The following is a 27608-nucleotide window of genomic DNA, read 5'->3' on the forward strand; positions in this document are numbered from 1 at the left end:
CGGGATCGATATCAGGACCTTTATATGTTCAGTTTAACGCTCTCCCAACTGAGCCATTTCAGCTGACGGGAGAAAGAGAACAGCGGGATCTAACAGTTCTTGCGCTTCGGTAAAAGCGCTTTATTAAAGCTGTTGCTCATTATTACATGTCTTTCACACTGTTCCGGTTCTTTCGCAACACCTACTGTCGCGATACAATCTTAATCAACCTTTCTTTATCAAGCATGTGTGTTCACCTGCGTAACCGTTTCACTCGTTAGAATTATTGCAAAATACATCTATACCGACAGATTTCAAGTCAAGTCAAGTCAAGTTTATTTCCAACAACATCAAGTCGGAGGTCCTTAGGCGAAAAGATGTCGGAGACATCTTGAGAGAGCCCAAGAACCCGTTCCAGAGCAGCAGGCATTTTACAAAAATATCGCGTAATTCACTGTACATGCATAAGCCAAAATGAGAGCTTAGTACTTTTTCCTTTTAGTGAACAAAATACATACATAATTTCACGTAGGTCGCATAAATCTTGTAGGCATATGCGCAAAACAACAATTCTTATACAAAAAGGAAAGAAAACATGTAAAAAACATGATAACGAAAGATAGCTAGTGCTGTTTGAGCAATTCCTATGCGTGTAACAACATACTTCGTACATGTTTCTTGAATATACGTTCAGGCAGTTCGAAGTCGATACTGGTTAAGAATTTGTTCAATATTGTTGGTATCTGGTGGTGTAGAAGGCATTCTCCGTAACGTGTGCGAGAAAAGGGAACTGGTCTTAGTTGATTTCGGAGAGCGTATCGACAGGAGCTGTCAATTGAATGCTGATGAAGTTTGTTTTTCTGAATATAAAGTATTAGTTTATATGTGTAAAGGTCACTTGCTCTAATAAGATCATGATTTATAAAGAGCTGATGAGTACGTAGTTCGCTAGGAAGCCCATAAAATTTTTCAAATATTCTAAGAACCTTTTTCTGTAACGTCTCTAGTTTGTTGAGGTTCTGAGCAGACGTTTTTGCCCATACTAGTGCGCAGTAAGATAACCGAGAATAGAAATGGGCGTAGTATATAGCCTTTTTAAGCCATAATGGTACAAGGTCTGATAACTTATACATGCAGCCAACAGTTTTACCTAATTCAGAGACAAGTTTTGATATATGTATGTTCCATGACATGTTTTCCTCAAACCATACTCCTAGAAATTTTTGCGTTTTAACACATTCCAGCGTGGTGCCTTGAAAGGAGAAATTCAGTGTAATGCATGGCTTATTAGGAGGCCTAAATATAACATATTTTGTTTTACTTGCGTTTAAGTCAAGCTTGTTTTCATGGAGCCACAGTTCCAGGTGTCTTAAATAATTAGTTACAGTAACTTGAAGATCGGCCACTGTATCAGCACTGAAAAAGGCATTCGTGTCATCTGCGTACATGACTAGTTTTTCTGTGTATGGGATATTACATATATCATCTATATAAAGTATAAATAACAAGGGTCCTAAGATAGAACCTTGTGGAACGCCTTGCTTAAGTTCAGTTGCTTCTGACGCTAAGCTTCCGAGTGTAACATATTGTTTTCTATCAGATAAGTAATTCGTAATAAGTTTAAGAGCAGCGCCACGCAATCCATAGTCAAATAATTTTTCTTCTAGAATGTCATGTTTTATGCTATCGAAAGCCTTCCTCAGGTCAAGGAACAGTCCTACTGTATATAGTCTTTTTTCAAAATTGTTCAGTATGACCTCTTTTACGTTTAATAGGGCTAATTCAGTGGACTTTCCTTTCTGGAAACCATACTGAGCAGGGTTTATTATTTGATACTTTGAAAGAAAGTTCCTTAGTCTACAATTTATGGCACTCTCAAATACCTTCGATAGCACTGGTAAAACAGAGATAGGCCTATAATTAGAAATGTCATTCAAAGCACCGCCTTTGTGCACAGGACATACACGCGCAACCTTGAGTTCTGAGGGGAAAATACCAGAAACTAACATGCAATTAATAATATGAGCCAAGGGCTCCGATATAAGGTCCGCAACGTGCTTCAAGGGCGCTGCACTTAAGTCATCAGCGCCTCTTGCGACATTGTTACGTAGTCTAATTATCGAGCTGTGTACCTCTGAAGGTGTCACTGGACTTAGACTGATTGTGTTAGGCTCTCTCGTTCTACGGGTAATCCTTTCTTGCGTACAATGTCCTGAAAGAGGCACATAATCACCAGAATGGGCAAAATATTCGTTCATAGCCGTGATAGCTGCTTCGTCGCTCATATCTTGGGAGAAGGCTTTGACATTAATACGCATTTTACTTTCGGTAAATTGTCCCAGGTTATTCACTTCATTCCACAGTTTACGAGGATCATTATAAATCTTGGCGAATAGGCATTCATAATAAATCTTCTTAGCCTTGCGTATGTCGGCGTTTAGCTTATTGCGATACGTTTTGAATTTTTTCAGCACCTCTAGGTCGCGTGTTTGGACAAACTTATGATACATTTTGTTTTTCGTTTTGATTCTTTTGTGAAGATTCTTGTTGATCCATGGTTTACGAATTTTCGTTTTCTTTATTGTGTATGTCACCATAGGAAAACTGTTGTCATAACATGCTTTCAGATAGCGCGAGAAAGCGCTATATGCGTGATCTGAATTTCGCTCAGCGTACACAAAAGACCAGTCCGTATGGGTTATTTCAGAACGAAATTTTTCTAGGGTGAGCTGGTTTATGACGCGGTACGTTGTTTTTTCATTGTACCTAGGCTTATTCGTTGCAGTGGAAAAAAGAGCAAAAATGGGTAAGTGGTCACTAAGGTCGAGTGAAAATAAGCCTGTAAAAGTCTTATTCGTCGGCACGTTTGTGATACAGACGTCCAGAAGAGTGGCGCTATGGTCCGTGATTCGGCTAGGCAGACCGATAGTGTTTTCACTACAATAGGTGGACAGAATAGTTTCAAACTGTATAGTGGCAACGTCATCGCTTAGCATGTTCATATTTACGTCACCCATCAGAAAAAATGGCACGCGGAACGAGTGAAGCTTAGATATAATGGTTTCAAAAATAACAAGAAAATCAGATTTGCTGCTTGCGGGTGGCCGATACACTGCAGTAACTAGAACATTTGGTAATCGGATTGTAATACATTCAACGGTAGTCGTCAAAAAGGTTAGCTCATCAATAATATCATGAGGAATACAGTCCTTCACGTACAAAGCAACGCCTCCGCCACGACTATTAGTCCTGGTAACACCATTGTATTTGTAAGACTGTAGTTGTGAAGGACAGTCATTAGGAGCGAGCCATGTCTCGGAAAGCGAAATTACATCGAATTTTATAGCTAAGGAATCGAGGAACATGCTGAGATCAGAAACCTTATTTTTAATACTGCGCACGTTCAAATGTAAAGCACTGAAGTGCCTTCCAATATGCGTGACCGCTTTGTTAAAACTGTCTGCATCATGGTATTGACAACTGTCAAATAACGCCATTTCGCAGCAGACTGTATCAATTCAGAGTGCCTGTTCGATACCTAGCGGCACATCTTTTCTAAATCGTCGCGTTCAGCAATTCTGAGCACCTCTGATGATTCCGTTTTCCTGGCAAAAATTTTTCCATTGCGCGTCCACACGTATTTCCATCCAACGCCACGCTTCTTAGCTATGGTTGCGCCTAGGAGTTGTTTCCCAAGCTGGGTTAGGTTTTCATTGACAAATATAGGATCGGTTGACTGGAAACCAATTTTGTTAGCAGAAAGACGTGCCCTCTTGGCCTTAGCCAGGACGGCATCTCGTTTCTCCCGGCGAACAAATCGTACAATGATATTCTTTACATCGGGATTTTTTGTTCCCATTCTGTGACAAACATCAATATCTGTGGAAGTGATGGGTTCCCCGACTGCTGAGCAAATATTCTGGACTACTTCGGAAGGGTCACCTTCATTGGGCACGCCCTTGATTTCAAGGTTGTTTGCTCTGGTATACGCCTCCAGGTCCTCGACTTTCATGCGTAATTTCTTCGTCTCCATCATGAGAATATCGTTTGCCTTTCGCGCATCTGCGAGTTCTTTTCGTAACGATCTTATCTCTTCGGAGAGCGGCTTTATGTCATCACACACTGCACTACTATAGTCCACACTTTTTTTAAAATCGCGGAGTTCCTTCCGTATCTCTCGCTGAAATACGTCTAGTTCCTTATTCATCCTTCAACAAGACAACAGCAGTTGACACAACGTATACAATGGTGCTTGGCAGCAGTGCTAGCAATAACAGAGTTTAGGTGCAGTAGTGAAATTCTCACCTGCGTACAGAGAAAACCTGTTAGCGACGTGAAGCTTGCGAGCACTGCTGCCAAACTGCCGTCAGAGCGGAAGTTTCCTGACTTATGAAGTGCTCGTGTTCTGGGGACACGTCATCCGCGCAGGCGCAATTCGTTCCGCAGCCACTTCTTGTAGATGGCGTAGAACTGCACTGTATGTCGTCACAATGTGCGCCGATTTGGCTGTCCGAAATAGTGCTCTCGTCAGTGGTACTGCTTGCAGTGTGCGGCGATAACGATCCCAGGAATGTGATCAGCTGCGTACAGAGAAAACCTGTTAGCGACGTGAAGCTTGCGAGCACTGCTGCCAAACTGCCGTCAGAGCGGAAGTTTCCTGACTTATGAAGTGCTCGTGTTCTGGGGACACGTCATCCGCGCAGGCGCAATTCGTTCCGCAGCCACTTCTTGTAGATGGCGTAGAACTGCACTGTATGTCGTCACAATGTGCGCCGATTTGGCTGTCCGAAATAGTGCTCTCGTCAGTGGTACTGCTTGCAGTGTGCGGCGATAACGATCCCAGGAATGTGATCAGCTGCGTACAGAGAAAACCTGTTAGCGACGTGAAGCTTGCGAGCACTGCTGCCAAACTGCCAAGCATTAACAAATCATGCTTTGGACGACGAAACCCGGGATCGAGCCAAGGACCTTTATATGTTCAGAATAACGCTCTCCCAACTGAGCTATTTCAGCAGACGGGAGAAGAGTGACAGCGGGATTTAGCAGTTCTTGAGCTTCGGTGAAACTGCTTTATTAGAGCTGTTCCACATTACTCATGTCTTTCACGCTGTTCCTGTTCTTTTGCAACGCCTACTGCCGCGATGCAGTCTGAATCAGCATTTTTTATCAAGCATGTGTGTTCACCTGCGTAACCGTTTCACTCCTCAGAATTGATGCAAAATACTTGTATATCGAAAGATTTAACAAAAAAGTGCTTTGGACGCAGAAACCCGGGATCGAGCAAAGGACGTTTAGATGTTCAGTTTAACGCTCTCCCAACTGCGCTATTTCGGCAGACGGGAGAAGAGTGACAGCGGAATTTAGCAGTTCTTGCGTTTCAGCAAGACTGCTTTATTAGAGCTGTTGCACTATATTAAATGTCTTTAACGCGGTTCCGGTTCTTTTGCAACGCCCACTGCCGCGATGCAATCTGAATAAGCATTTCTTCATCAAGCATGTGTTTTCACCTGCGTAACCGTTTCACTCGTTAGAATTCTTGCAAAATACTTGTATACCGACAGATTTACCAAATCGTGCTTTGGACGACGAAATCCGGGATCGAGCCAAGGACCTTTATATGTTCAGTTTAACGCTCTGCCAACTGAGCTATTTCAGAAGACGGGAGAAGAGAGACAGCGGGATCTAACAGATCTTGCGCTTCGGTAAAACCGCTTTATTAGAGCTTCTGCACATTACTACATGTCTTTCATGCTGTTCCGGTTCTTTTCCAACGCCAAATGCCGCGATGCAATCTGAATTAGCATTTCTTTATCAAGCATGTGTGTTCACCTGCGTAACCGTTTCACTCGTTAGAAGTATTGCAAAATACATGTATACCGACCGATTTAATAAATCGTGCTTTGGATGACGAAACCCGGGATCGAGCCAAGGACCTTTATATGTTCAGATTAACGCTCTCCCAACTGAGCTATTTCGGCAGACGGGAGAAGAGTGACAGCGGGATTTAAGAGTTCTTGCGTTTCGGTAAAACCGCTTTATTAGAGATGTTGCACTATATTACGTGTATTTCACGCTGTTCTGGTTCTTTTGCAATGCCCACTCCCGCGATGCAATCTGAATCAGCATTTTTTTATCAAGCAGGTGTGTTCACCTCCGTAACCGTTTCACTCGTTAGAATTATTGCGAAATACTTGTATGCCGACAGATTTAACAAAAAAGTGCTTTGGACGCCGAAACCCGGGATCGAGCCAAGGACTTTTAGATGTTCAGTTTAACGCTCTCCCAATTGAGCTATTTCAGCAGACACGAGAAGAGTGACAGCGGGATCTACCAGTTCTTGCGCTTCGGTAAAACTGCTTTATTAGAGCTGTTGAAGATTACTCATGTCTTTCACGCTGTTCCGGTTCTTTTGAAACGCCTACTGCCGCGATGCAATCTGAATCAGCATTTCTTTATCAAGCATGTGTGTTCACCTGCGTAACCGTTTCACTCCTCAGAATTGATGCAAAATACTTGTATACCGACAGATTTAAGAAAAAAGTGCTTTGGACCCAGAAACCCGGGATCGAGCAAAGGACGTTTAGATGTTCAGTTTAACGCTCTCCCAACTGCGCTATTTCGGCAGACGGGAGAAGAGTGACAGCAGGATTGAAGAGTTCTTGCGTTCTGGTAAAACCGCTTTATTAGAGCTGTTGCACATTATTACGTGTATTTCACGCTGTTCTGGTTCTTTTGCAATGCCTACTTCCGCGATGCAATCTGAATCAGCATTTCTTTATCAAGCAGGTGTGTTCACCTGCGTAACCGTTTCACTCGTTAGAATTATTGCAAAATACATCTATACCGACAGATTTAACAAATCATGCTTTGGACGACGAAACCCGGGATCGAGCCAAGGACCTTTATGTGTTCAGAATAACGCTCTCCCAACTGAGCTATTTCAGCAGACGAGAGAAGAGTGACAGCGGGATTTAGCAGTTCTTGGGTTTGGGTAAAATCGCTTTATTAGAGCTGTTGGACATTACTACATGTCTTTCACGCGGTTCCGGTTCTTTTGCAACGCCTACTGCCGCCATGCAATCTGAATCAGCATTTCTTTATCAAGCATGTGTGTTCCCCTGCGTAACCTTTTCACTCGTTAAAATTATTGCAAAATACTTGTATACCGGCAGACTTAACAAATCGTGCTTTGAACGCCGAAACCCGGGATCGATATAAGGACATTTATATGTTCAGTTTAACGCTCTCCCAACTCAGCTATTTCAGCAGACGGGAGAAGAGAGACAGCGGGATCTAACAGTTCTTGCGCTTCGGTAAAACCGCTTTATTAGAGCTTTTGCACATTACTACATGTCTTTTATGCTGTTTCAGTTCATTTGCAACGCCTACTACCGCGATGCAATCTGAATCAGCATTTCTTTATCAAGCATGTGTGTTCACCTGCGTAACCGTTTCACTCGTTAGAAATATTGCAAAATACTTGTATACGGACAGATTTAACACAAAATTGCTTTGGACGCCGAAACCCGGGATCGAGCCAAGGACCTTTAGATTTTTAGTCTAACGCTCTCCGAACTGAGCTATTTCGGCCTACGGGAGAAGAGTGAAAGCAAGATTTAACAGTTATTGCGTTTGGGTAAAATCGCTTTATTAGAGCTGTTGCACAATATTACATGTCTTTCACGCTGTTCCGGTTCTTTTGCAAAGCCTACTTCTGCGATGCAATCTGAATCAGCATTTCTTGATCAAGCATGTGTGTTCTCCTGCGTAACCGTTTCACTCGTTAGAAGTATTGCAAAATACTTGTATACCGAGAGATTTAACAAAAAAGTGCTCTGGACGCCGAAACCCGGGATCGAGCCAAGGACCTTTAGATTTTCAGTCTAACGCTCTCCGAACTGAGCTATTACGGCATACGGGAGAAGAGTGAAAGCGGCATTTAACAGTTCTTGCGTTTCGGTAAAACTGCTTTATTAGGGCTGTTGCACTTTACTACATGTCTTTCACGCAGTTCCGGTTTTTTTGCAACGCCTACTGCCGCCATGCAATCTGAATCAGCATTTCTTTATCAACCATGTGTGTTCCCCTGCGTAACCGTTTCACTCGTTAGAATTATTGCAAAATACTTGTATACCGGCAGATTTAACAAATCGTGCTTTGAACGCCGAAACCCGGGATCGATATAAGGACCTTTATATGTTCAGTTTAACGCTCTCCCAACTGAGCTATTTCAGCAGACGGGAGAAGAGAGACAGCGGGATCTAACAGTTCTTGCGCTTTGGTAAAACCGCTTTATTAGAGCTTTTGCACATTACTACATGTCTTTCATGCTGTTCCGGTTCTTTTGCAACGCCTACTTCCGAGATGCAATCTTAATCGGCATTTCTTTATCAAGCAGGTGTGTTAACCTGCGTAACCGTTTCACTCGTTAGAATTATTGCAAAATACTTGTATAACGACGGATTTAACAAATCGTGCTTTGAACGCCGAAACCCGGGATCCAGCCAAGGACCTTTAGATGTTCAGTTTAACGCTCTCCCAACTGAGCTATTTCGGCAGACGGGAGAAGAGTGACAGCGGAATTTAACAGTTCTTGCGTTTTGGCAAGACTGCTTTATTAGAGCTGTTGCACCCTATTAAATGTCTTTAACGCTGTTCCGGTTCTTTTGCAACGCCCACTGCCGCGATGCAATCTGAATAAGCATTTCTTCATCAAGCATGTGTTTTCACCTGCGTAACCGTTTCACTCGTTAGAATTATTGCAAAATACTTGTATACCGACAGATTTAACACAAAATTGCTTTGGACGCCGAAACCCGGGATCGAGCCAAGGTCCTTCAGATGTTCAGTTAAACGCTCTCCCAACTGAGCTATTTCGGCAGACGGGAGAAAAGTGACAGCGGGATTTAACAGTTCTTGCGTTTCGGTAAAACCGCTTTATTAGAGCTGTTGCACATTATTACGTGTATTTCACGCTGTTCTGGTTCTTTTGCAACGCCTACTGCCGCCATGCAATCTGAATCAGCATTTTTTTATCAAGCATGTGTGTTCCCCTGCGTAACCTTTTCACTCGTTAGAATTATTGCAAAATACTTGTATACCGGCAGATTTAACAAATCGTGCTTTGAACGCCGAAACCCGGGATCGATATAAGGACCTTTATATGTTCAGTTTAACGCTCTCCCAACTGAGCTATTTCAGCAGACGGGAGAAGAGAGACAGCGGGATCTAACAGTTCTTGCGCTTCGGTAAAACCGCTTTATTAGAGCTTTTGCACATTACTACATGTCTTTCATGCTGTTCCGGTTCTTTTGCAACGCCTACTGCCGTGATGCAATCTGAATCAGCATTTCTTTATCAAGCATGTGTGTTTACCTGCGTAACCGTTTCACTCGTTAGAACTATTTCAAAAAACTTGTGTACCGACAGATTTAACAAAGAAGTGCTTTGAACGCCGAAACCCGGGATCGTGCCAAAGACCTTTAGATGTTCAGTTTAACACTCTCCCAATTGAGCTATTTCAGCAGACACGAGAAGAGTGACAGCGGGATCTAACAGTTCTTGCGCTTCGGTAAAACCGCTTTATTAAAGCTGTTGCTCATTATTACATGTCTTTCACGCTGTTCCGGTTCTTTCGCAACACCTACTGTTGCGATGCAATCTGAATCAGCCTTTCTTTATCAAGCATGTGTGTTCACCTGCGTAACCGTTTCACTCGTTAGAATTATTGCAAAACACATGTATACCGACCGATTTAACAAATCGTGCTTTGGACGACGAAACCCGGGATCGAGCCGAGGACCTTTATATGTTCCTATTAACGCTCTCCCAACTGAGCTTTTTCAGCAGACGGGAGAAGAGTGACAGCGGGATCTACCAGTTCTTGCGCTTCAGTAAAACTGCTTTATTAGAGCTGTTGCAGATTACTCATGTCTTTCACGCTTTTCCGGTTCTTTTGAAACGCCTATTGCCGCGATGCAATCTGAATCAGCATTTCTTTATCAAGCATGTGTGTTCACCTGCGTAACCGTTTAACTTGTTAGAAGTATTGCGAAGTACTTATGAACCGAGAGATTTAACAAAAAAGTGCTTTGGACGCTGAAACCTGGGATCGAGCCAAGGACCTTTAGATGTTCAGTTTAACGCTCTCCCAACTGCGCTATTTCGGCAGACGGGAGAAGAGTGACAGCAGGATTTAAGAGTTCTTGCGTTTTGGTAAAACCGCTTTATTAGAGCTGTTGCACATTATTACGTGTATTTCACGCTGTTCTGGTTCTTTTGCAATGCCTACTTCCGCGATGCAATCTGAATCAGCATTTCTTTATCAAGCAGGTGTGTTCACCTGCGTAACCGTTTCACTCGTTAGAATTATTGCGAAATACTTGTATACCGACAGATTTAACAAAAAAGTGCTTTGGACGCTGAAACACGGGATCGAGCCAAGGACATTTAGATGTTCAGTTTAACGCTCTCCCAACTGAGCTATTTCGGCAGACGGGAGAAGAGTGACAGCGGAATTTAACAGTTCTTGCGTTTGGGTAAAATCGCTTTATTAGAGCTGTTGGACATTACTACATGTCTTTCACGCGGTTCTGGTTCTTTTGCAACGCCTACTGCCGCCATGCAATCTGAATCAGCATTTCTTTATCAAGCATGTGTGTTGCCCTGCGTAACCTTTTCACTCGTTAGAATTATTGCGAAATACTTGTATACCGGCAGATTTAACAAATCGTGCTTTGAACGCCGAAACCCGGGATCGATATAAGGACATTTATATGTTCAGTTTAACGCTCTCCCAACTGAGCTATTTCAGCAGACGGGAGAAGAGAGACAGCGGGATCTAACAGTTCTTGCGCTTCGGTAAAACCGCTTTATTAGAGCTTTTGCACATTACTACATGTCTTTTATGCTGTTCCAGTTCTTTTGCAACGCCTACTGCTGCGATGCAATCTGAATCAGCATTTCTTTATCAAGCATGTGTGTTCACCTGCGTAACCGTTTCACTCGTTAGAAATATTGCAAAATACTTGTATACCGACAGATTTAACACAAAATTGCTTTGGACGCCGAAACCCGGGATCGAGCCAAGGACCTTTAGATTTTTAGTCTAACGCTCTCCGAACTGAGCTATTTCGGCAGACGGGAGAAGAGTGACAGCGGGATTTAACAGTCCTTGCGTTTGGGTAAAATCGCTTTATTAGAGCTGTTGCACATTAATACATGTCTTTCACGCTGTTCCGGTTCTTTTGCAACGCCCACGGCCGCGATGCAATCTGAATAAGCATTTCTTCATCAAGCATGTGTTTTCACCTGCGTAACCGTTTCACTCATTAGAATTATTGCAAAATACTTGTATACCAACAGATTTAACACAAAATTCCTTTGGACGCCAAAACCCGGGATTGAGCCAAGGACCTTCAGATGTTCAGTTTAACGCTCTCCCAACTGAGCAATTTCGGCAGACGGGAGAAAAGTTACAGCGGGATTTAACAGTTCTTGCGTTTCGGTAAAACCGCTTTATAAGAGCTGTTGCATATTAACACATGTCTTTCACGCTGTTCCGGTTTTTTTGCAACGCCTACTGCCGCGATTCAATCTGATTCAGCATTTCTTTATCAAGCATGTGTGTTCACCTGCATAACTGTTTAACTTGTTAGAAGTATTGCGAAGTACTTATGAACCGAGAGATTTAACAAAAAAGTGCTTTGGACGCTGAAACCTGGGATCGAGCCAAGGACCTTTAGATGTTCAGTTTAACGCTCTCCCAACTGAGCTATTTCGGCAGACAGGAGAAGAGTGACAGCGGGATTTAACAGTTCTTGCGTTTGGGTAAAATCGCTTTATTAGAGCTGTTGCACATTACTACATGTCTTTCATGCTGTTCCTGTTCTTTTGCAACGCCTACTGCCGCGATGCAATCTGAATCAGCATTTCTTTATCAAGCATGTGTGTTCATCTGCGTAACCGTTTCACTCGTTAGAAGTATTGCAAAATACTTGTATACCGAGAGATTTAACAAAAAAGTGCACTGGACGCCGAAACCCGGGATCGAGCCAAGGACCTTTAGATTTTCAGTCTAACGCTCTCTGAACTGAGCTATTTCGGCATATGGGTGAAGAGTGAAAGCGGCATTTAACAGTTTTTGCGTTTCGGTAAAACTGCTTTATTAGGGCTGTTGCACATTACTACATGTCTTTCACGCGGTTCCGGTTCTTTTGCAACGCCTACTGCCGCCATGCAATCTGAATCAGCATTTCTTTATCAAGCATGTGTGTTCCTCTGCGTAAACGTTTCACTCGTTAGAATTATTGCAAAATACTTGTATACCGGCAAATTTAACAAATCGTGCTTTGAACGCCGAAACCCGGGATCGATATCAGGACCTTTATATGTTCAGTTTAACGCTCTCCCAACTGAGCCATTTCAGCTGACGGGAGAAGAGAGACAGCGGGATCTAACAGTTCTTGCGCTTCGGTAAAAGCGCTTTATTAAAGCTGTTGCTCATTATTACATGTCTTTCACACTGTTCCGGTTCTTTTGCAATGCCTACTTCCGCGATGCAATCTGAATCAGCATTTCTTTATCAAGCATGTGTGTTCTCCTGCGTAACCGTTTCACTCGTTAGAAGTATTGCAAAATACTTGTATACCGAGAGATTTAACAAAAAAGTGCTCTGGACGCCGAAACCCGGGATCGAGCCAAGGACCTTTAGATTTTCAGTCTAACGCTCTCCGAACTGAGCTATTACGGCATACGGGAGAAGAGTGAAAGCGGCATTTAACAGTTCTTGCGTTTCGGTAAAACTGCTTTATTAGGGCTGTTGCACATTACTACATGTCTTTCACGCAGTTCCGGTTTTTTTGCAACGCCTTCTGCCGCCATGCAATCTGAATCAGCATTTCTTTATCAACCATGTGTGTTCCCCTGCGTAACCGTTTCACTCGTTAGAATTATTGCAAAATATTTGTATATCGGCAGATTTAACAAATTGTGCTTTGAACGCCGAAACCCGGGATCGATATAAGGACCTTTATATGTTCAGTTTAACGCTCTCCCAACTGAGCTATTTCAGCAGACGGGAGAAGAGAGACAGCGGGATCTAACAGTTCTTGCGCTTTGGTAAAACCGCTTTATTAGAGCTTTTGCACATTACTACATGTCTTTCATGCTGTTCCGGTTCTTTTGCAACGCCTACTTCCGCGATGCAATCTGAATCAGCATTTCTTTATCAAGCATGTGTGTTCACCTGCGTAACCGTTTCACTCGTTAGAAATATTGCAAAATACTTGTATACGGACAGATTTAACACAAAATTGCTTTGGACGCCGAAACCCGGGATCGAGCCAAGGACCTTTAGATTTTTAGTCTAACGCTCTCCGAACTGAGCTATTTCGGCCTACGGGAGAAGAGTGAAAGCAAGATTTAACAGTTATTGCGTTTGGGTAAAATCGCTTTATTAGAGCTGTTGCACAATATTACATGTCTTTCACGCTGTTCCGGTTCTTTCGAACACCTACTGTCGCGATGCAATCTGAATCAGCATTTCTTTATCAAGAATGTGTATTCACCTGCGTATCCATTTCACTCCTCAGAATTGATGCAAAATACTTGTATACTGACAGATTTAACAAAAAAGTGCTTTGGACGCAGAAGCCCGGGATCGAGCAAAGGACCTTCAGATGTTCAGTTTAACGCTCTCCCAACTGAGCTATTTCGGCAGACGGGAGAAGAGTGACAGCGGGATTTAACTGTTCTTGCGTTTGGGTAAAATCGCTTTATTAGAGCTGTTGCACATTATTACATGTCTTTCACGCTGTTCCGGTTCTTTTGCAACGCCTACTGCCGCAATGCAATCTGAATCAGCATTTCTTTATCAAGCATGCGTGTTCACCTGCGTAACCGTTTCACTCGTTAGAAGTATTGCAAAATACTTGTATACCGAGAGATTTAACAAAAAAGTGCTCTGGACGCCGAAACCCGGGATCGAGCCAAGGACCTTTAGATGTTCAGTTTAACACTCTCCCAACTGAGCTATTTCAGCAGACAGGAAAAGAGTGACAGCGGGATCTAACAGTTCTTGGGCTTCGCTAAAACCGCTTTATTAAAGCTGTTGCTCATTATTACATGTCTTTCACGCTGTTCCGGTTCTTTCGCAACACCTACTGTCGCGATACAATCTGAATCAGCCTTTCTTTATCAAGCATGTGTGTTCACCTGCGTAACCGTTTCACTCGTTAGAATTATTGCAAAATACATGTATACCGACAGATTTAACAAATCGTGCTTTGGACGACGAAACCCGGGATCGAGCCAAGGACCTTTATATGTTCAGATTAACGCTCTCCCAACTGAGCTATTTCAGCAGACGGGAGAAGAGTGACAGCGGGATCTAGCAGTTCTTGCGCTTCGGTAAAACTGCTTTATTACAGCTGTTGCACATTACTCATGTCTTTCACGCTGTTCCGGTTCTTTTGCAACGCCTACAGCCGCGATGCAATCTGAATCAGCATTTTTTTTATCAAGCATGTGTGTTCACCTGCGTAACCGTTTCACTCCTCAGAATTGATGCAAAATACTTGTATTCCGACAGATTTAACAAAAAAGTGCTTTGGACGCAGAAACCTGGGATCGACGGGATCGAGCAAAGGACGTTTAGATGTTCAGTTTAACGCTCTCCCAAATGAGCTATTTCGGCAGACGGGAGAAGAATGACAGCGGGATTTAAGAGTTCTTGCGTTTCGGTAAAACCGCTTTATTAGAGCTGTTGCACATTATTACATGTCTTTCACGCTGTTCCGGTTCTTTTGCAACGCCTACTGTCGCGATGCAATCTTAATGAGCATTTCTTTATCAAGCATGTGTGTTCACCTGCGTAACCGTTTCACTCGTTAGAAGTATTGCAAAATACTTGTATACCGAGAGATTTAACAAAAAAGTGCTCTGGACGCCGAAACCCGGGATCGAGCCAAGGACCTTTAGAGTTTCAGTCTAACGCTCTCCCAACTGAGCCATTTCAGCAGACAGGAGAAGAGTGACAGCGGGATCTAACAGTTCTTGCGCTTTGCTAAAACCGCTTTATTAAAGCTGTTGCTCATTATTACATCTCTTTCACGCTGTTCCGGTTCTTTCGCAACACCTACTGTCGCGATGCAATCTGAATCAGCCTTTCTTTATCAAGCATGTGTGTTCACCTGCGTAACCGTTTCACTCTTTAGAATTATTGCAAAATACATGTATACCGACAGATTTAACAAATCGTGCTTTGGACGACAAAACCCGGGATCGAGCCAAGGACCTTAATATGTTCAGATTAACGCACTCCCAACTGAGCTATTTCAGCAGACGGGAGAAGAGTGACAGCGGGATCTAGCAGTTCTTGCGCTTCGGTAAAACTGCTTTACTAGAGCTGTTGCACATTACTCATGTCTTTCACGCTGTTCCGGTTCTTTTGCAGCGCCTACTGCCACGATGCAATCTGAATCAGCATTTCTTTATCAAGCATGTGTGTTCACCTGCGTAACCGTTTCACTCCTCAGAATTGATGCAAAATACTTGTATACCCACAGATTTAACAAAAAAGTGCTTTGGACGCAGAAACCCGGGATCGAGCAAAGGACGTTTAGATGTTCAGTTTAACGCTCTCCCAACTGAGCTATTTCTGCAGACGGGAGAATAGTGACAGCGGGATTTAAGAGTTCTTGCGTTTCGGTAAAACCGCTTTATTAGAGCTGTTGCACATTATTACGTGTATTTCACGCTGTTCTGGTTCTTTTGCAATGCCTACTCCCGCGATGCAATCTGAATCAGCATTTCTTTATCAAGCAGGTGTGTTCACCTGCGTAACCGTTTCATTTGTTAGAACTATTGCGAAATACTTGTATACCAACTGATTTAACAAAAAAGTGCTTTGGACGCTGAAACCCGGGATCGAGCCAAGGACCTTTAGATGTTCAGTTTAACGCTCTCCCAACTGAGCTATTTCGGCAGACGGGGGAAGAGTGACAGCGGGATTTAACAGTTCTTGCGTTTGGGTAAAATCGCTTTATTAGAGCTGTTGCACATTATTACATGTCTTTCACGCTGTTCCGGTTCTTTCGCAACGCCTGCTGTCGCGATGCAATCTGAATCAGCCTTTCTTTATCAAGCATGTGTGTTCACCTGCGTAACCGTTTCACTCGTTAGAATTATTGCAAAATACTTGTATAACGACGGATTTAACAAATCGTGCTTTGGACGCCGAAACCCGGGATCCAGCCAAGGACCTTTAGATGTTCAGTTTAACGCTCTCCCAACTGAGCTATTTCGGCAGACGGGAGAAGAGTGACAGCGGGATTTAACAGTTCTTGCGTTTCGGCAAGACTGCTTTATTAGAGCTGTTGCACATTATAAATGTCTTTAACGCTGTTCCGGTTCTTTCGCAACGCCCACTGCCGCGATGCAATCTGAATAAGCATTTCTTCATCAAGCATGTGTGTTCACCTGCGTAACCGTTTCACTCCTCAGAATTGATGCAAAATACTTGTATACCCACAGATTTAACAAAAAAGTGCTTTGGACGCAGAAACCCGGGATCGAGCAAAGGACGTTTAGATGTTATGTTTAACGCTCTCCCAACTCAGCTATTTCGGCAGACGGGAGAAGAGTGACAGCGAGATTTAACAGTCCTTGCGTTTGGGTAAAATCTCTTTATTAGAGCTGTTGCACATTATTACATGTCTTTCACGCTGTTCCGGTTCTTTTGCAACGCCTACTGCCGCAATGCAATCTGAATCAGCATTTCTTTATCAAGCATGCGTGTTCACCTGCGTAACCGATTCACTCGTTAGAAGTATTGCAAAATACATGTATACCGAGAGATTTAACAAAAAAGTGCTCTGGACGCCGAAACCCGGGATCGAGCCGAGGACCTTTCGATGTTCAGTTTAACGCTCTCCCAACTGAGCTATTTCAGCAGACAGGAGAAGAGTGACAGCGGCATCTAACAGTTCCTGCGTTTCAGTAAAACCGCTTTATTAAAGCTGTTGCTCATTAGTACATGTATTTCACGCTGTTCCGGTTCTTTCGCAACGCCGACTGTCGCGATGCACTCTGAATCAGCCTTTCTTTATCAAGCATGTGTGTACACCTGCGCAACCGTTTCACTCGTTAGAATTATTCCAAAATACTTGTATAACGACGGATTTAAGAAATCGTGCTTTGGACGCCAAAACCCGGGATCCAGCCAAGGACCTTTAGTTGTTTAGTTTAACGCTCTCCCAACTGAGCTATTTCGGCAGACGGGAGAAGAGTGACAGCGGGATTTAACAGTTCTTGCGTTTCGGCAAGACTGCTTTATTAGAGCTGTTGCACATTATTAAATGTCTTTAACGCTGTTCCGGTTCTTTGCAACGCCCACTGCCGCGATGCAATCTGAATAAGCATTTCTTCATCAAGCATGTGTTTTCACCTGCGTAACCGTTTCACTCGTTAGAATTATTGCGAAATACTTGTATAACGACGGATTTAACAAATCGTGCTTTGGACGACGAAACCCGGAATCCAGCCAAGGAAATTTAGATGTTCAGTTTAACGCTCTCCCAACTGAGCTATTTCGGCAGACGGGACAAGAGTGACAGCGGGATTTAACAGTTCTTGCGTTTCGGCAAGACTGCTTTATTAGAGCTGTTGCACATTATAAATGTCTTTAACGCTGTTCTGGTTCTTTTGCAACGCCCACGGCCGCGATGCAATCTGAATAAGCATTTCTTCATCAAGCATGTGTTTTCACCTGCGTAACTGTTTCACTCATTAGAATTATTGCAAAATACATGTATACCAACAGATTTAACACAAAATTGCTTTGGACGCCAAAACCCGGGATCGAGCAAAGGACCTTCAGATGTTCAGTTTAACGCTCTCCCAACTGAGCTATTTCGGCAGACGGGAGAAGAATGACAGCGGGATTCAAGAGTTCTTGCGTTTCGGTAAAACCGCTTTATTAGAGCTGTTGCACATTATTACATGTCTTTCACGCTGTTCCGGTTCTTTTGCAACGCCTACTGCCGCGATTCAATCTGATTCAGCATTTCTTTATCAAGCATGTGTGTTCACCTGCATAACTGTTTAACTTGTTAGAATTCTTGCAAAATACTTGTATACCGACAGAGTTAACAAATCGTGCTTTGGACGACGAAACCCGGGATCGAGCCAAGGACTTTTATATGTTCAGATTAACGCTCTCCCAACTGAGCTATTTCAGCAGACGGGAGAAGAGTGCCAGCGGGATCTAGCAGTTCTTGCGCTTCGGTAAAACTGCTTTATTAGAGCTGTTGCACATTACTACATGTCTTCAGGCTGTTCCGGTTTTTTGCAACGCCTACTGTTGAGATGCATTCTGAATTAGCATTTCTTTACTAAGCAGGTGTGTTCACCTGCGTAAACGTTTCACTCGTTAGAATTATTGCGAAGTACTTATGAACCGAGAGATTTAACAAAAAAGTGCTTTGGACGCTGAAACCCGGGATCGAGCCAAGGACCTTTAGATGTTCAGTTTAACGCTCTCCCAACTGAGCTATTTCGGCAAACAGGAGAAGAGTGACAGCGGGATTGAACAGTTCTTGCGTTTGGGTAAAATCGCTTTATTAGAGCTGTTGCACATTACTACATGTCTTTCACGCTGTTCCGGTTCTTTTGCAACGCCTACTGCCGCGATGCAATCTGAATCAGCATTTCTTTATCAAGCATGTGAGTTCACCTGCGTAACCGTTTCACTCGTTAGAAGTATTGCAAAATACTTGTATACCGAGAGATTTAACAAAAAAGTGCACTGGACGCCGAAACCCGGGATCGAGCCAAGGACCTTTAGATTTTCAGTCTAACGCTCTCTGAACTGAGCTATTTCGGCATACGGGTGAAGAGTGAAAGCGGCATTTAACAGTTCTTGCGTTTCGGTAAAACTGCTTTATTAGGGCTGTTGCACATTACTCATGTCTTTCACGCTGTTCCTGTTCTTTTGCAACGCCTACTGCCGCGATGCAGTCTTAATCAGCATTTCTATATCAAGCATGTGTGTTCACCTGCGTAACCGTTTCACTCCTCAGAATTGATGCAACATACTTGTATATCGACAGATTTAACAAAAAAGTGCTTTGGACGCATAAACCCGGGATCGAGCAAAGGACGTTTAGATGTTCAGTTTAACGCTCTCCCAACATCGCTATTTCGGCAGACGGGAGAAGAGTGACAGCGGGATTTAACAGTCCTTGCGTTTGGGTAAAATCGCTTTATTACAGCTGTTGCACATTATTACATGTCTTTCACGCTGTTCCGGTTCTTTTGCAACGCGTACTGCCACGATGCAATCTGAATCAGCATTTCTTTATCAAGCTTCTGTGTTCCCCTGCGTAACCGTTTCCTTCGTTAGAAGTATTGCAAAATACTTGTATACCGAGAGATTTAACAAAAAAGTGCTCTGGACGCCGAAACCCGGGATCGAGCCAAGCACCTTTAGATTTTCAGTCTAACGCTCTCCGAACTGAGCTATTTCGGCAAACGGGAGAAGAGTGAAAGCGGCATTTAACAGTTCTTGCGTTTCGGTAAAACTGCTTTATTTGGGCTGTTGCACATTACTACATGTCTTTCACGCGGTTCCGCTTCTTTTGAAACGCCTACTGCCGCCATGCAATCTGAATCAGCATTTCTTTATCAAGCATGTGTGTTCCCCTGCATAACCGTTTCACTCGTTAGAATTCTTGCAAAATACTTGTATACCGGCAGATTTACCAAATCGTGCTTTGAACGCCGAAACCCGGGATCGATATAAGGACCTTTATATGTTCAGAATAACGCTCTCCCAATTGAGCTATTTAAGCAGACGGGAGAAGAGAGACAGCGGAATCTAACAGTTCTTGCGCTTCGGTAAAACCGCTTTATTAGATCTTTTGCACATTACTACATGTCTTTCACGCTGTTCCGGTTCTTTCGCAACACCTACTGTCGCGATGCAATCTGAATCAGCCTTTCTTTATCAAGCATGTGTGTTCACCTGCGTAACCGTTTCACTCTTTAGAATTATTGCAAAATACATGTATACCGACAGATTTAACAAATCGTGCTTTGGACGACAAAACCCGGGATCGAGCCAAGGACCTTTATATGTTCAGATTAACGCACTCCCAACTGAGCTATTTCAGCAGACGGGAGAAGAGTGACAGCGGGATCTAGCAGTTCTTGCGCTTCGCTAAAACCGCTTTATTAAAGCTGTTGCTCATTATTACATGTCTTTCACGCTGTTCCGGTTCTTTCGCAACACCTACTGTCGCGATGCAATCTGAATCAGCCTTTCTTTATCAAGCATGTGTGTTCACCTGCGTAACCGTTTCACTCTTTAGAATTATTGCAAAATACACGTATACCGACAGATTTAACAAATCGTGCTTTGGACGACAAAACCCGGGATCGAGCCAAGGACCTTTAGATGTTCAGTTTAACGCTCTCCCAACTGAGCTATTTCGGCAGACGGGGGAAGAGTGACAGCGGGATTTAACAGTTCTTGCGTTTGGGTAAAATCGCTTTATTTGAGCTGTTGCACATTATTACATGTCTTTCACGCTGTTCCGGTTCTTTCGCGACGCCTACCGTCGCGATGCAATCTGAATCAGCCTTTCTTTATCAAGCATGTGTGTTCACCTGCGTAACCGTTTCACTCGTTAGAATTATTGCAAAATACTTGTATAACGACGGATTTAACAAATCGTGCTTTGGACGCCGAAACCCGGGATCCAGCCAAGGACCTTTAGATGTTCAGTTTAACGCTCTCCCAACTGAGCTATTTCGGCAGACGGGAGAAGAGTGACAGCGGGATTTAACAGTTCTTGCGTTTCGGCAAGACTGCTTTATTAGAGCTGTTGCACATTATAAATGTCTTTAACGCTGTTCCGGTTCTTTCGCAACGCCCACTGCCGCGATGCAATCTGAATAAGCATTTCTTCATCAAGCATGTGTTTTCACCTGCGTAACCGTTTCACTCATTAGAAGTATTGCAAAATACATGTATACCAACAGATTTAACACAAAATTGCTTTGGACGCCAAAACCCGGGATCGAGCAAAGGACCTTCAGATGTTCAGTTTAACGCTCTCCCAACTGAGCTATTTCGGCAGACGGGAGAAGAATGACAGCGGGATTTAAGAGTTCTTGCGTTTCGGTAAAACCGCTTTATTAGAGCTGTTGCACATTATTACATGTCTTTCACGCTGTTCCGGTTCTTTTGCAACGCCTACTGCCGCGATTCAATCTGATTCAGCATTTCTTTATCAAGCATGTGTGTTCACCTGCATAACTGTTTAACTTGTTAGAATTCTTGCAAAATACTTGTATACCGACAGAGTTAACAAATCGTGCTTTGGACGACGAAACCCGGGATCGAGCCAAGGACCTTTATATGTTCAGATTAACGCTCTTCCAACTGAGCTATTTCAGCAGACGGGAGAAGAGTGCCAGCGGGATCTAGCAGTTCTTGCGCTTCGGTAAAACTGCTTTATTAGAGCTGTTGCACATTACTACATGTCTTCAGGCTGTTCCGGTTTTTTGCAACGCCTACTGTTGAGATGCATTCTGAATTAGCATTTCTTTACTAAGCAGGTGTGTTCACCTGCGTAAACGTTTCACTCGTTAGAATTATTGCGAAGTACTTATGAACCGAGAGATTTAACAAAAAAGTGCTTTGGACGCTGAAACCCGGGATCGAGCCAAGGACCTTTAGATTTTCAGTCTAACGCTCTCTGAACTGAGCTATTTCGGCATACGGGTGAAGAGTGAAAGCGGCATTTAACAGTTCTTGCGTTTCGGTAAAACTGCTTTATTAGGGCTGTTGCACATTACTCATGTCTTTCACGCTGTTCCTGTTCTTTTGCAACGCCTACTGCCGCGATGCAGTCTTAATCAGCATTTCTATATCAAGCATGTGTGTTCACCTGCGTAACCGTTTCACTCCTCAGAATTGATGCAACATACTTGTATATCGACAGATTTAACAAAAAAGTGCTTTGGACGCAGAAACCCGGAATCGAGCAAAGGACGTTTAGATGTTCAGTTTAACGCTCTCCCAACTGCGCTATTTCGGCAGACGGGAGAAGAGTGACAGCGGGATTTAACAGTCCTTGCGTTTGGGTAAAATCGCTTTATTACAGCTGTTGCACATTATTACATGTCTTTCACGCTGTTCCGGTTCTTTTGCAACGCGTACTGCCACGATGCAATCTGAATCAGCATTTCTTTATCAAGCTTCTGTGTTCACCTGCGTAACCGTTTCACTCGTTAGAAGTATTGCAAAATACTTGTATACCGAGAGATTTAACAAAAAAGTGCTCTGGACGCCGAAACCCGGGATCGAGCCAAGCACCTTTAGATTTTCAGTCTAACGCTCTCCGAACTGAGCTATTTCGGCAAACGGGAGAAGAGTGAAAGCGGCATTTAACAGTTCTTGCGTTTCGGTAAAACTGCTTTATTAGGGCTGTTGCACATTACTACATGTCTTTCACGCGGTTCCGCTTCTTTTGAAACGCCTACTGCCGCCATGCAATCTGAATCAGCATTTCTTTATCAAGCATGTGTGTTCCCCTGCATAACCGTTTCACTCGTTAGAATTCTTGCAAAATACATGTATACCGACAGATTTAACAAATCGTGCTTTGGACGACAAAACCCGGGATCGAGCCAAGGACCTTTATATGTTCAGATTAACGCACTCCCAACTGAGCTATTTCTGCAGACGGGAGAAGAGTGACAGCGGGATCTAGCAGTTCTTGCGCTTCGCTAAAACCGCTTTATTAAAGCTGCTGCTCATTATTACATGTCTTTCACGCTGTTCCGGTTCTTTCGCAACACCTACTGTCGCGATGCAATCTGAATCAGCCTTTCTTTATCAAGCATGTGTGTTCACCTGCGTAACCGTTTCACTCTTTAGAATTATTGCAAAATACATGTATACCGACAGATTTAACAAATCGTGCTTTGGACGACAAAACCCGGGATCGAGCCAAGGACCTTTAGATGTTCAGTTTAACGCTCTCCCAACTGAGCTATTTCGGCAGACGGGGGAAGAGTGACAGCGGGATTTAACAGTTCTTGCGTTTGGGTAAAATCGCTTTATTTGAGCTGTTGCACATTATTACATGTCTTTCACGCTGTTCCGGTTCTTTCGCAACGCCTACTGTCGCGATGCAATCTGAATCAGCCTTTCTTTATCAAGCATGTGTGTTCACCTGCGTAACCGTTTCACTCGTTAGAATTATTGCAAAATACTTGTATAACGACGGATTTAACAAATCGTGCTTTGGACGCCGAAACCCGGGATCCAGCCAAGGACCTTTAGATGTTCAGTTTAACGCTCTCCCAACTGAGCTATTTCGGCAGACGGGAGAAGAGTGACAGCGGGATTTAACAGTTCTTGCGTTTCGGCAAGACTGCTTTATTAGAGCTGTTGCACATTATAAATGTCTTTAACGCTGTTCCGGTTCTTTCGCAACGCCCACTGCCGCGATGCAATCTGAATAAGCATTTCTTCATCAAGCATGTGTTTTCACCTGCGTAACCGTTTCACTCGTTAGAATTATTGCGAAATATATTGTATACCGACAGATTTAACAAAAAAGTGCTTCGGACGCCGAAACCCGGGATCGAGCCAAGAACCTTTAGATGTTCAGTTTAACGCTCTCCCAACTGAGCTATTTCGGCAGACGGGAGAAGAGTGACAGCGGGATTTAACAGTCCTTGCGTTTGGGTAAAATCTCTTTATTAGAGCTGTTGCACATTATTACATGTCTTTCACGCTGTTCCGGTTCTTTTGCAACGCCTAATGCCGTGATGCAATCTGAATCAGCATTTCTTTATCAAGCATGTGTGTTCACCTGCGTAACCGTTTCACTCGTTAGAAGTATTGCAAAATACTTGTATACCGAGAGATTTAACAAATCGTGCTTTGGACGACGAAACCCGGGATCGAGCCAAGGACCTTTAGATTTTCAGTCTAACGCTCTCCCAACTGAGCTATTTCGGCATACGGAAGAAGAGTGAAAGCGGCATTTAACAGTTCTTGCATTTCGGTAAAACTGCTTTGTTAGGGCTGTTGCAGATTACTACATGTCTTTCACGCTGCTCCGGTTCTTTTGCAATGCCTACTGCCGCGATGCAATCGGAATCAGCATTTCTTTATCAAGCATGTGTGTTGACCTGCTTAATCGTTTCACTCGTTAAAATTATTGCAAAATACTTGTCTACCGACAGATTTAACGAAAAAGTGCTTTGGACGCCGAAACCCGGGATCAAGCCAGGGACCTTTAGATGTTCAGTCTATACACTCTACAAACTGAGCTAGTTCGGCAGACGGAAGAAGAGTGAAAGCGGGATTTAACAATTCTTGTGTATCGGTAAAACCACTTTATTAGAGCTGTTGCACATTATTTCATGTCTTTCACGCTGTTCCGGTTCTTTTGCAACGCCTACTGCCACGATGCAATCTGAATCAGCATTTCTTTATCAAGCATGTGTGTTCACCTGCGTAACCGTTTCACTCGTTAGAAGTATTGCAAAATACTTGTATACCGAGAGATTTAACAAAAAAGTGCTCTGGACGCCGAAACCCGGGATCGAGCCAAGGACCTTTAGAGTTTCAGTCTAACGCTCTCCCAACTGAGCTATTTCAGCAGACAGGAGAAGAGTGACAGCGGGATTTAAGAGTTCTTGCGTTTCGGTAAAACCGCTTTATTAGAGCTGTTGCACATTATTACGTGCATTTCACGCTGTTCTGGTTCTTTTGCAATGCCTACTCCCGCGATGCAATCTGAATCAGCATTTCTTTATCAAGCAGGTGTGTTCACCTGCGTAACCGTTTCATTTGTTAGAACTATTGCGAAATACTTGTATACCAACAGATTTAACAAAAAAGTGCTTTGGACGCTGAAACCCGGGATCGAGCCAAGGACCTTTAGATGTTCAGTTTAACGCTCTCCCAACTGAGCTATTTCGGCAGACGGGAGAAGAGTGACAGCGGGATTTAACAGTTCTTGCGTTTGGGTAAAATCGCTTTATTAGAGCTGTTGCACATTATTACATGTCTTTCACGCTGTTCCGGTTCTTCCGCAACGCCTACTGTCGCGATGCAATCTGAATGAGCCTTTCTTTATCAAGCATGTGTGTTCACCTGCGTAACTGTTTCACTCGTTAGAATTATTGCAAAATACTTGTATAACGACGGATTTAACAAATCGTGCTTTGGACGCCGAAACCCGGGATCCAGCCAAGGACCTTTAGATGTTCAGTTTAACGCTCTCCCAACTGAGCTATTTCGGCAGACGGGAGAAGAATGACAGCGGGATTTAACAGTTCTTGCGTTTCGGCAAGACTGCTTTATTAGAGCTGTTGCACATTATAAATGTCTTTAACGCTGTTCCGGTTCTTTCGCAACGCCCACTGCCGCGATGCAATCTGAATAAGCATTTCTTCATCAAGCATGTGTTTTCACCTGCGTAACCGTTTCACTCGTTAGAATTATTGCGAAATATATTGTATACCGACAGATTTAACAAAAAAGTGCTTCGGACGCCGAAACCCGGGATCGAGCCAAGAACCTTTAGATGTTCAGTTTAACGCTCTCCCAACTGAGCTATTTCGGCAGACGGGAGAAGAGTGACAGCGGGATTTAACAGTCCTTGCGTTTGGGTAAAATCTCTTTATTAGAGCTGTTGCACATTATTTCATGTCTTTCACGCTGTTCCGGTTCTTTTGCAACGCCTACTGCCACGATGCAATCTGAATCAGCATTTCTTTATCAAGCATGTGTGTTCACGTGCGTAACCGTTTTACTCGTTAGAATTATTGCAAAATACTTGTATACCGACTGATTTAACAAATCGTGCTTTGGACGCCGAAATCCGAGATCCAGCCAAGGACCTTTAGATGTTCAGTTTAACGCTCTCCCAACTGAGCTATTTCGGCAGACGGAAGAAGAGAGACAGCGGGATTTAACAGTTCTTGCGTTTCGGCAAAACCGCTTTATTAGAGCTGTTGCACATTATTACATGTCTTTAACGCTGTTCCGGTTCTTTTGCAACGCCCACTGCCGCGATGCAATCTGAATAAGCATTTCTTCATCAAGCATGTGTTTTCACCTGCGTAGCCATTTCACTCGTTAGAATTATTGCAAAATACTTGTATACCGAGAGATTTACCAAAAAAGTGCTCTGGACGGCGAAACCCGGGATCGAGCCAAGGACCTTTAGATTTTCAGTCTAACGCTCTCCGAACTGACCTATTTCGGCATACGGGAGATGAGTGAAAGCGGCATTTAACAGTTCTTGCGTTTCGGTAAAACTGCTTTATTAGGGCTGTTGCACATTACTACATGTCTTTCACGCTGTTCTGGTTCTTTTGCAATGCCTACTTCCGCGATGCAATCTGAATCAGCATTTCTTTATCAAGCATGTGTGTTCACCTGCGTAACCGTTTCACTCGTTAGAATTATTGCAAAATACTTGTATACCGACAGATTTAACACAAAATTGCTTTGGACGCCGAAACACAGGATCGAGCCGAGGACCTTTAGATTTTCGGTCTAACGCTCTCCGAACGGAGCTATTTCGGCCTACGGGAGAAGAGTGAAAGCGGGATTTAACAGTTCTTGGGTTTGGGTAAAACCGCTTTATTAGAGCTGTTGCACATTATTACATGTCTTTCACGCTGTTCTGGTTCTTTTGCAACGCCTACTGCCGCGATGCAATCTGAATGAGCATTTCTTTATCAAGCATGTGTGTTCACCTGCGTAACCGTTTCACTCGTTAGAAGTATTGCAAAATACTTGTATACCGAGAGATTTAACAAAAAAGTGCTCTGGACGCCGAAACCCGGGATCGAGCCAAGGACCTTTAGAGTTTCAGTCTAACGCTCTCCCAACTGAGCTATTTCAGCAGACAGGAGAAGAGTGACAGCGGGATCTAACAGTTCTTGCGCTTCGGTAAAACCGCTTTATTATAGCTGTTGCTCATTATTACATGTCTTTAACGCTTTTCCGGTTCTTTCGCAACGCCTACTGTCGCGATACAATCTGAATCAGCCTTTCTTTATCAAGCATGTGTGTTCACCTGCGTAACCGTTTCACTCTTTAGAATTATTGCAAAATACTTGTATACCGAGAGATTTAACAAAAAAGTGCTCTGGACGCCGAAACCCGGGATCGAGCCAAGGACCTTTAGAGTTTCAGTCTAACGCTCTCCCAACTGAGCTATTTCAGCAGACAGGAGAAGAGTGACAGCGGGATCTAACAGTTCTTGCGCTTCGGTAAAACCGCTTTATTATAGCTGTTGCTCATTACTACATGTCTTTCACGCTGTTCTGGTTCTTTTGCAACGCCTACTGCCGCGATGCAATCTGAATCAGTCTTTCTTTATCAAGCATGTGTGTTCACCTGCGTAACCGTTTCACTCGTTAGAAGTATTGCAAAATACTTGTATACCGAGAGATTTAACAAAAAAGTGCTCTGGACGCCGAAACCCGGGATCGAGCCAAGGACCTTTAGATGTTCAGTTTAACACTCTCCCAACTGAGCCATTTCAGAACAGGAGAAGAACGACAGCGGGATCTAACAGTTCTTGCGC

The 27608-nt window shown here is 43.5% G+C and overlaps 28 non-coding genes across 28 annotated transcripts; all 28 read right to left on the bottom strand.

The window, feature by feature from the left end:
* Positions 1–7496: 7496 nt before the first annotated feature.
* Positions 7497–7569, bottom strand: TRNAF-AAA (transfer RNA phenylalanine (anticodon AAA)). Its single transcript has one exon. It is a non-coding gene; the product is annotated as a tRNA-Phe (tRNA).
* Positions 7570–7819: 250 nt separating this feature from the next.
* On the bottom strand, positions 7820–7892 carry TRNAF-GAA (transfer RNA phenylalanine (anticodon GAA)). The gene has a single exon. It is a non-coding gene; the product is annotated as a tRNA-Phe (tRNA).
* Positions 7893–8463: 571 nt separating this feature from the next.
* TRNAF-GAA (transfer RNA phenylalanine (anticodon GAA)) lies at positions 8464–8536 on the bottom strand. The gene has a single exon. It is a non-coding gene; the product is annotated as a tRNA-Phe (tRNA).
* A 250-nt stretch (positions 8537–8786) lies between these two features.
* TRNAF-GAA (transfer RNA phenylalanine (anticodon GAA)) lies at positions 8787–8859 on the bottom strand. Its single transcript has one exon. It is a non-coding gene; the product is annotated as a tRNA-Phe (tRNA).
* Positions 8860–11043: 2184 nt separating this feature from the next.
* TRNAF-AAA (transfer RNA phenylalanine (anticodon GAA)) lies at positions 11044–11116 on the bottom strand. Its single transcript has one exon. It is a non-coding gene; the product is annotated as a tRNA-Phe (tRNA).
* Positions 11117–11689: 573 nt separating this feature from the next.
* Positions 11690–11762, bottom strand: TRNAF-GAA (transfer RNA phenylalanine (anticodon GAA)). The gene has a single exon. It is a non-coding gene; the product is annotated as a tRNA-Phe (tRNA).
* A 250-nt stretch (positions 11763–12012) lies between these two features.
* TRNAF-GAA (transfer RNA phenylalanine (anticodon GAA)) lies at positions 12013–12085 on the bottom strand. The gene has a single exon. It is a non-coding gene; the product is annotated as a tRNA-Phe (tRNA).
* Positions 12086–12657: 572 nt separating this feature from the next.
* Positions 12658–12730, bottom strand: TRNAF-GAA (transfer RNA phenylalanine (anticodon GAA)). Its single transcript has one exon. It is a non-coding gene; the product is annotated as a tRNA-Phe (tRNA).
* A 572-nt stretch (positions 12731–13302) lies between these two features.
* TRNAF-AAA (transfer RNA phenylalanine (anticodon AAA)) lies at positions 13303–13375 on the bottom strand. The gene has a single exon. It is a non-coding gene; the product is annotated as a tRNA-Phe (tRNA).
* Positions 13376–13947: 572 nt separating this feature from the next.
* Positions 13948–14020, bottom strand: TRNAF-GAA (transfer RNA phenylalanine (anticodon GAA)). Its single transcript has one exon. It is a non-coding gene; the product is annotated as a tRNA-Phe (tRNA).
* Positions 14021–14924: 904 nt separating this feature from the next.
* TRNAF-GAA (transfer RNA phenylalanine (anticodon GAA)) lies at positions 14925–14997 on the bottom strand. Its single transcript has one exon. It is a non-coding gene; the product is annotated as a tRNA-Phe (tRNA).
* Positions 14998–15891: 894 nt separating this feature from the next.
* On the bottom strand, positions 15892–15964 carry TRNAF-GAA (transfer RNA phenylalanine (anticodon GAA)). Its single transcript has one exon. It is a non-coding gene; the product is annotated as a tRNA-Phe (tRNA).
* Positions 15965–16213: 249 nt separating this feature from the next.
* On the bottom strand, positions 16214–16286 carry TRNAF-GAA (transfer RNA phenylalanine (anticodon GAA)). The gene has a single exon. It is a non-coding gene; the product is annotated as a tRNA-Phe (tRNA).
* A 2180-nt stretch (positions 16287–18466) lies between these two features.
* TRNAF-GAA (transfer RNA phenylalanine (anticodon GAA)) lies at positions 18467–18539 on the bottom strand. Its single transcript has one exon. It is a non-coding gene; the product is annotated as a tRNA-Phe (tRNA).
* A 250-nt stretch (positions 18540–18789) lies between these two features.
* On the bottom strand, positions 18790–18862 carry TRNAF-GAA (transfer RNA phenylalanine (anticodon GAA)). The gene has a single exon. It is a non-coding gene; the product is annotated as a tRNA-Phe (tRNA).
* A 572-nt stretch (positions 18863–19434) lies between these two features.
* TRNAF-GAA (transfer RNA phenylalanine (anticodon GAA)) lies at positions 19435–19507 on the bottom strand. Its single transcript has one exon. It is a non-coding gene; the product is annotated as a tRNA-Phe (tRNA).
* A 1215-nt stretch (positions 19508–20722) lies between these two features.
* TRNAF-GAA (transfer RNA phenylalanine (anticodon GAA)) lies at positions 20723–20795 on the bottom strand. Its single transcript has one exon. It is a non-coding gene; the product is annotated as a tRNA-Phe (tRNA).
* Positions 20796–21687: 892 nt separating this feature from the next.
* TRNAF-GAA (transfer RNA phenylalanine (anticodon GAA)) lies at positions 21688–21760 on the bottom strand. The gene has a single exon. It is a non-coding gene; the product is annotated as a tRNA-Phe (tRNA).
* Positions 21761–22332: 572 nt separating this feature from the next.
* On the bottom strand, positions 22333–22405 carry TRNAF-GAA (transfer RNA phenylalanine (anticodon GAA)). The gene has a single exon. It is a non-coding gene; the product is annotated as a tRNA-Phe (tRNA).
* An 893-nt stretch (positions 22406–23298) lies between these two features.
* Positions 23299–23371, bottom strand: TRNAF-GAA (transfer RNA phenylalanine (anticodon GAA)). Its single transcript has one exon. It is a non-coding gene; the product is annotated as a tRNA-Phe (tRNA).
* A 250-nt stretch (positions 23372–23621) lies between these two features.
* On the bottom strand, positions 23622–23694 carry TRNAF-GAA (transfer RNA phenylalanine (anticodon GAA)). The gene has a single exon. It is a non-coding gene; the product is annotated as a tRNA-Phe (tRNA).
* A 249-nt stretch (positions 23695–23943) lies between these two features.
* TRNAF-GAA (transfer RNA phenylalanine (anticodon GAA)) lies at positions 23944–24016 on the bottom strand. The gene has a single exon. It is a non-coding gene; the product is annotated as a tRNA-Phe (tRNA).
* A 574-nt stretch (positions 24017–24590) lies between these two features.
* TRNAF-GAA (transfer RNA phenylalanine (anticodon GAA)) lies at positions 24591–24663 on the bottom strand. Its single transcript has one exon. It is a non-coding gene; the product is annotated as a tRNA-Phe (tRNA).
* Positions 24664–24913: 250 nt separating this feature from the next.
* On the bottom strand, positions 24914–24986 carry TRNAF-GAA (transfer RNA phenylalanine (anticodon GAA)). The gene has a single exon. It is a non-coding gene; the product is annotated as a tRNA-Phe (tRNA).
* A 249-nt stretch (positions 24987–25235) lies between these two features.
* TRNAF-GAA (transfer RNA phenylalanine (anticodon GAA)) lies at positions 25236–25308 on the bottom strand. Its single transcript has one exon. It is a non-coding gene; the product is annotated as a tRNA-Phe (tRNA).
* Positions 25309–25558: 250 nt separating this feature from the next.
* On the bottom strand, positions 25559–25631 carry TRNAF-GAA (transfer RNA phenylalanine (anticodon GAA)). Its single transcript has one exon. It is a non-coding gene; the product is annotated as a tRNA-Phe (tRNA).
* A 1218-nt stretch (positions 25632–26849) lies between these two features.
* On the bottom strand, positions 26850–26922 carry TRNAF-GAA (transfer RNA phenylalanine (anticodon GAA)). Its single transcript has one exon. It is a non-coding gene; the product is annotated as a tRNA-Phe (tRNA).
* Positions 26923–27172: 250 nt separating this feature from the next.
* TRNAF-GAA (transfer RNA phenylalanine (anticodon GAA)) lies at positions 27173–27245 on the bottom strand. The gene has a single exon. It is a non-coding gene; the product is annotated as a tRNA-Phe (tRNA).
* Positions 27246–27608: the final 363 nt, after the last annotated feature.

Source organism: Rhipicephalus microplus, chromosome X (assembly GCF_043290135.1).
Source record: "Rhipicephalus microplus isolate Deutch F79 chromosome X, USDA_Rmic, whole genome shotgun sequence".
Taxonomy (NCBI): domain Eukaryota; kingdom Metazoa; phylum Arthropoda; class Arachnida; order Ixodida; family Ixodidae; genus Rhipicephalus; species Rhipicephalus microplus.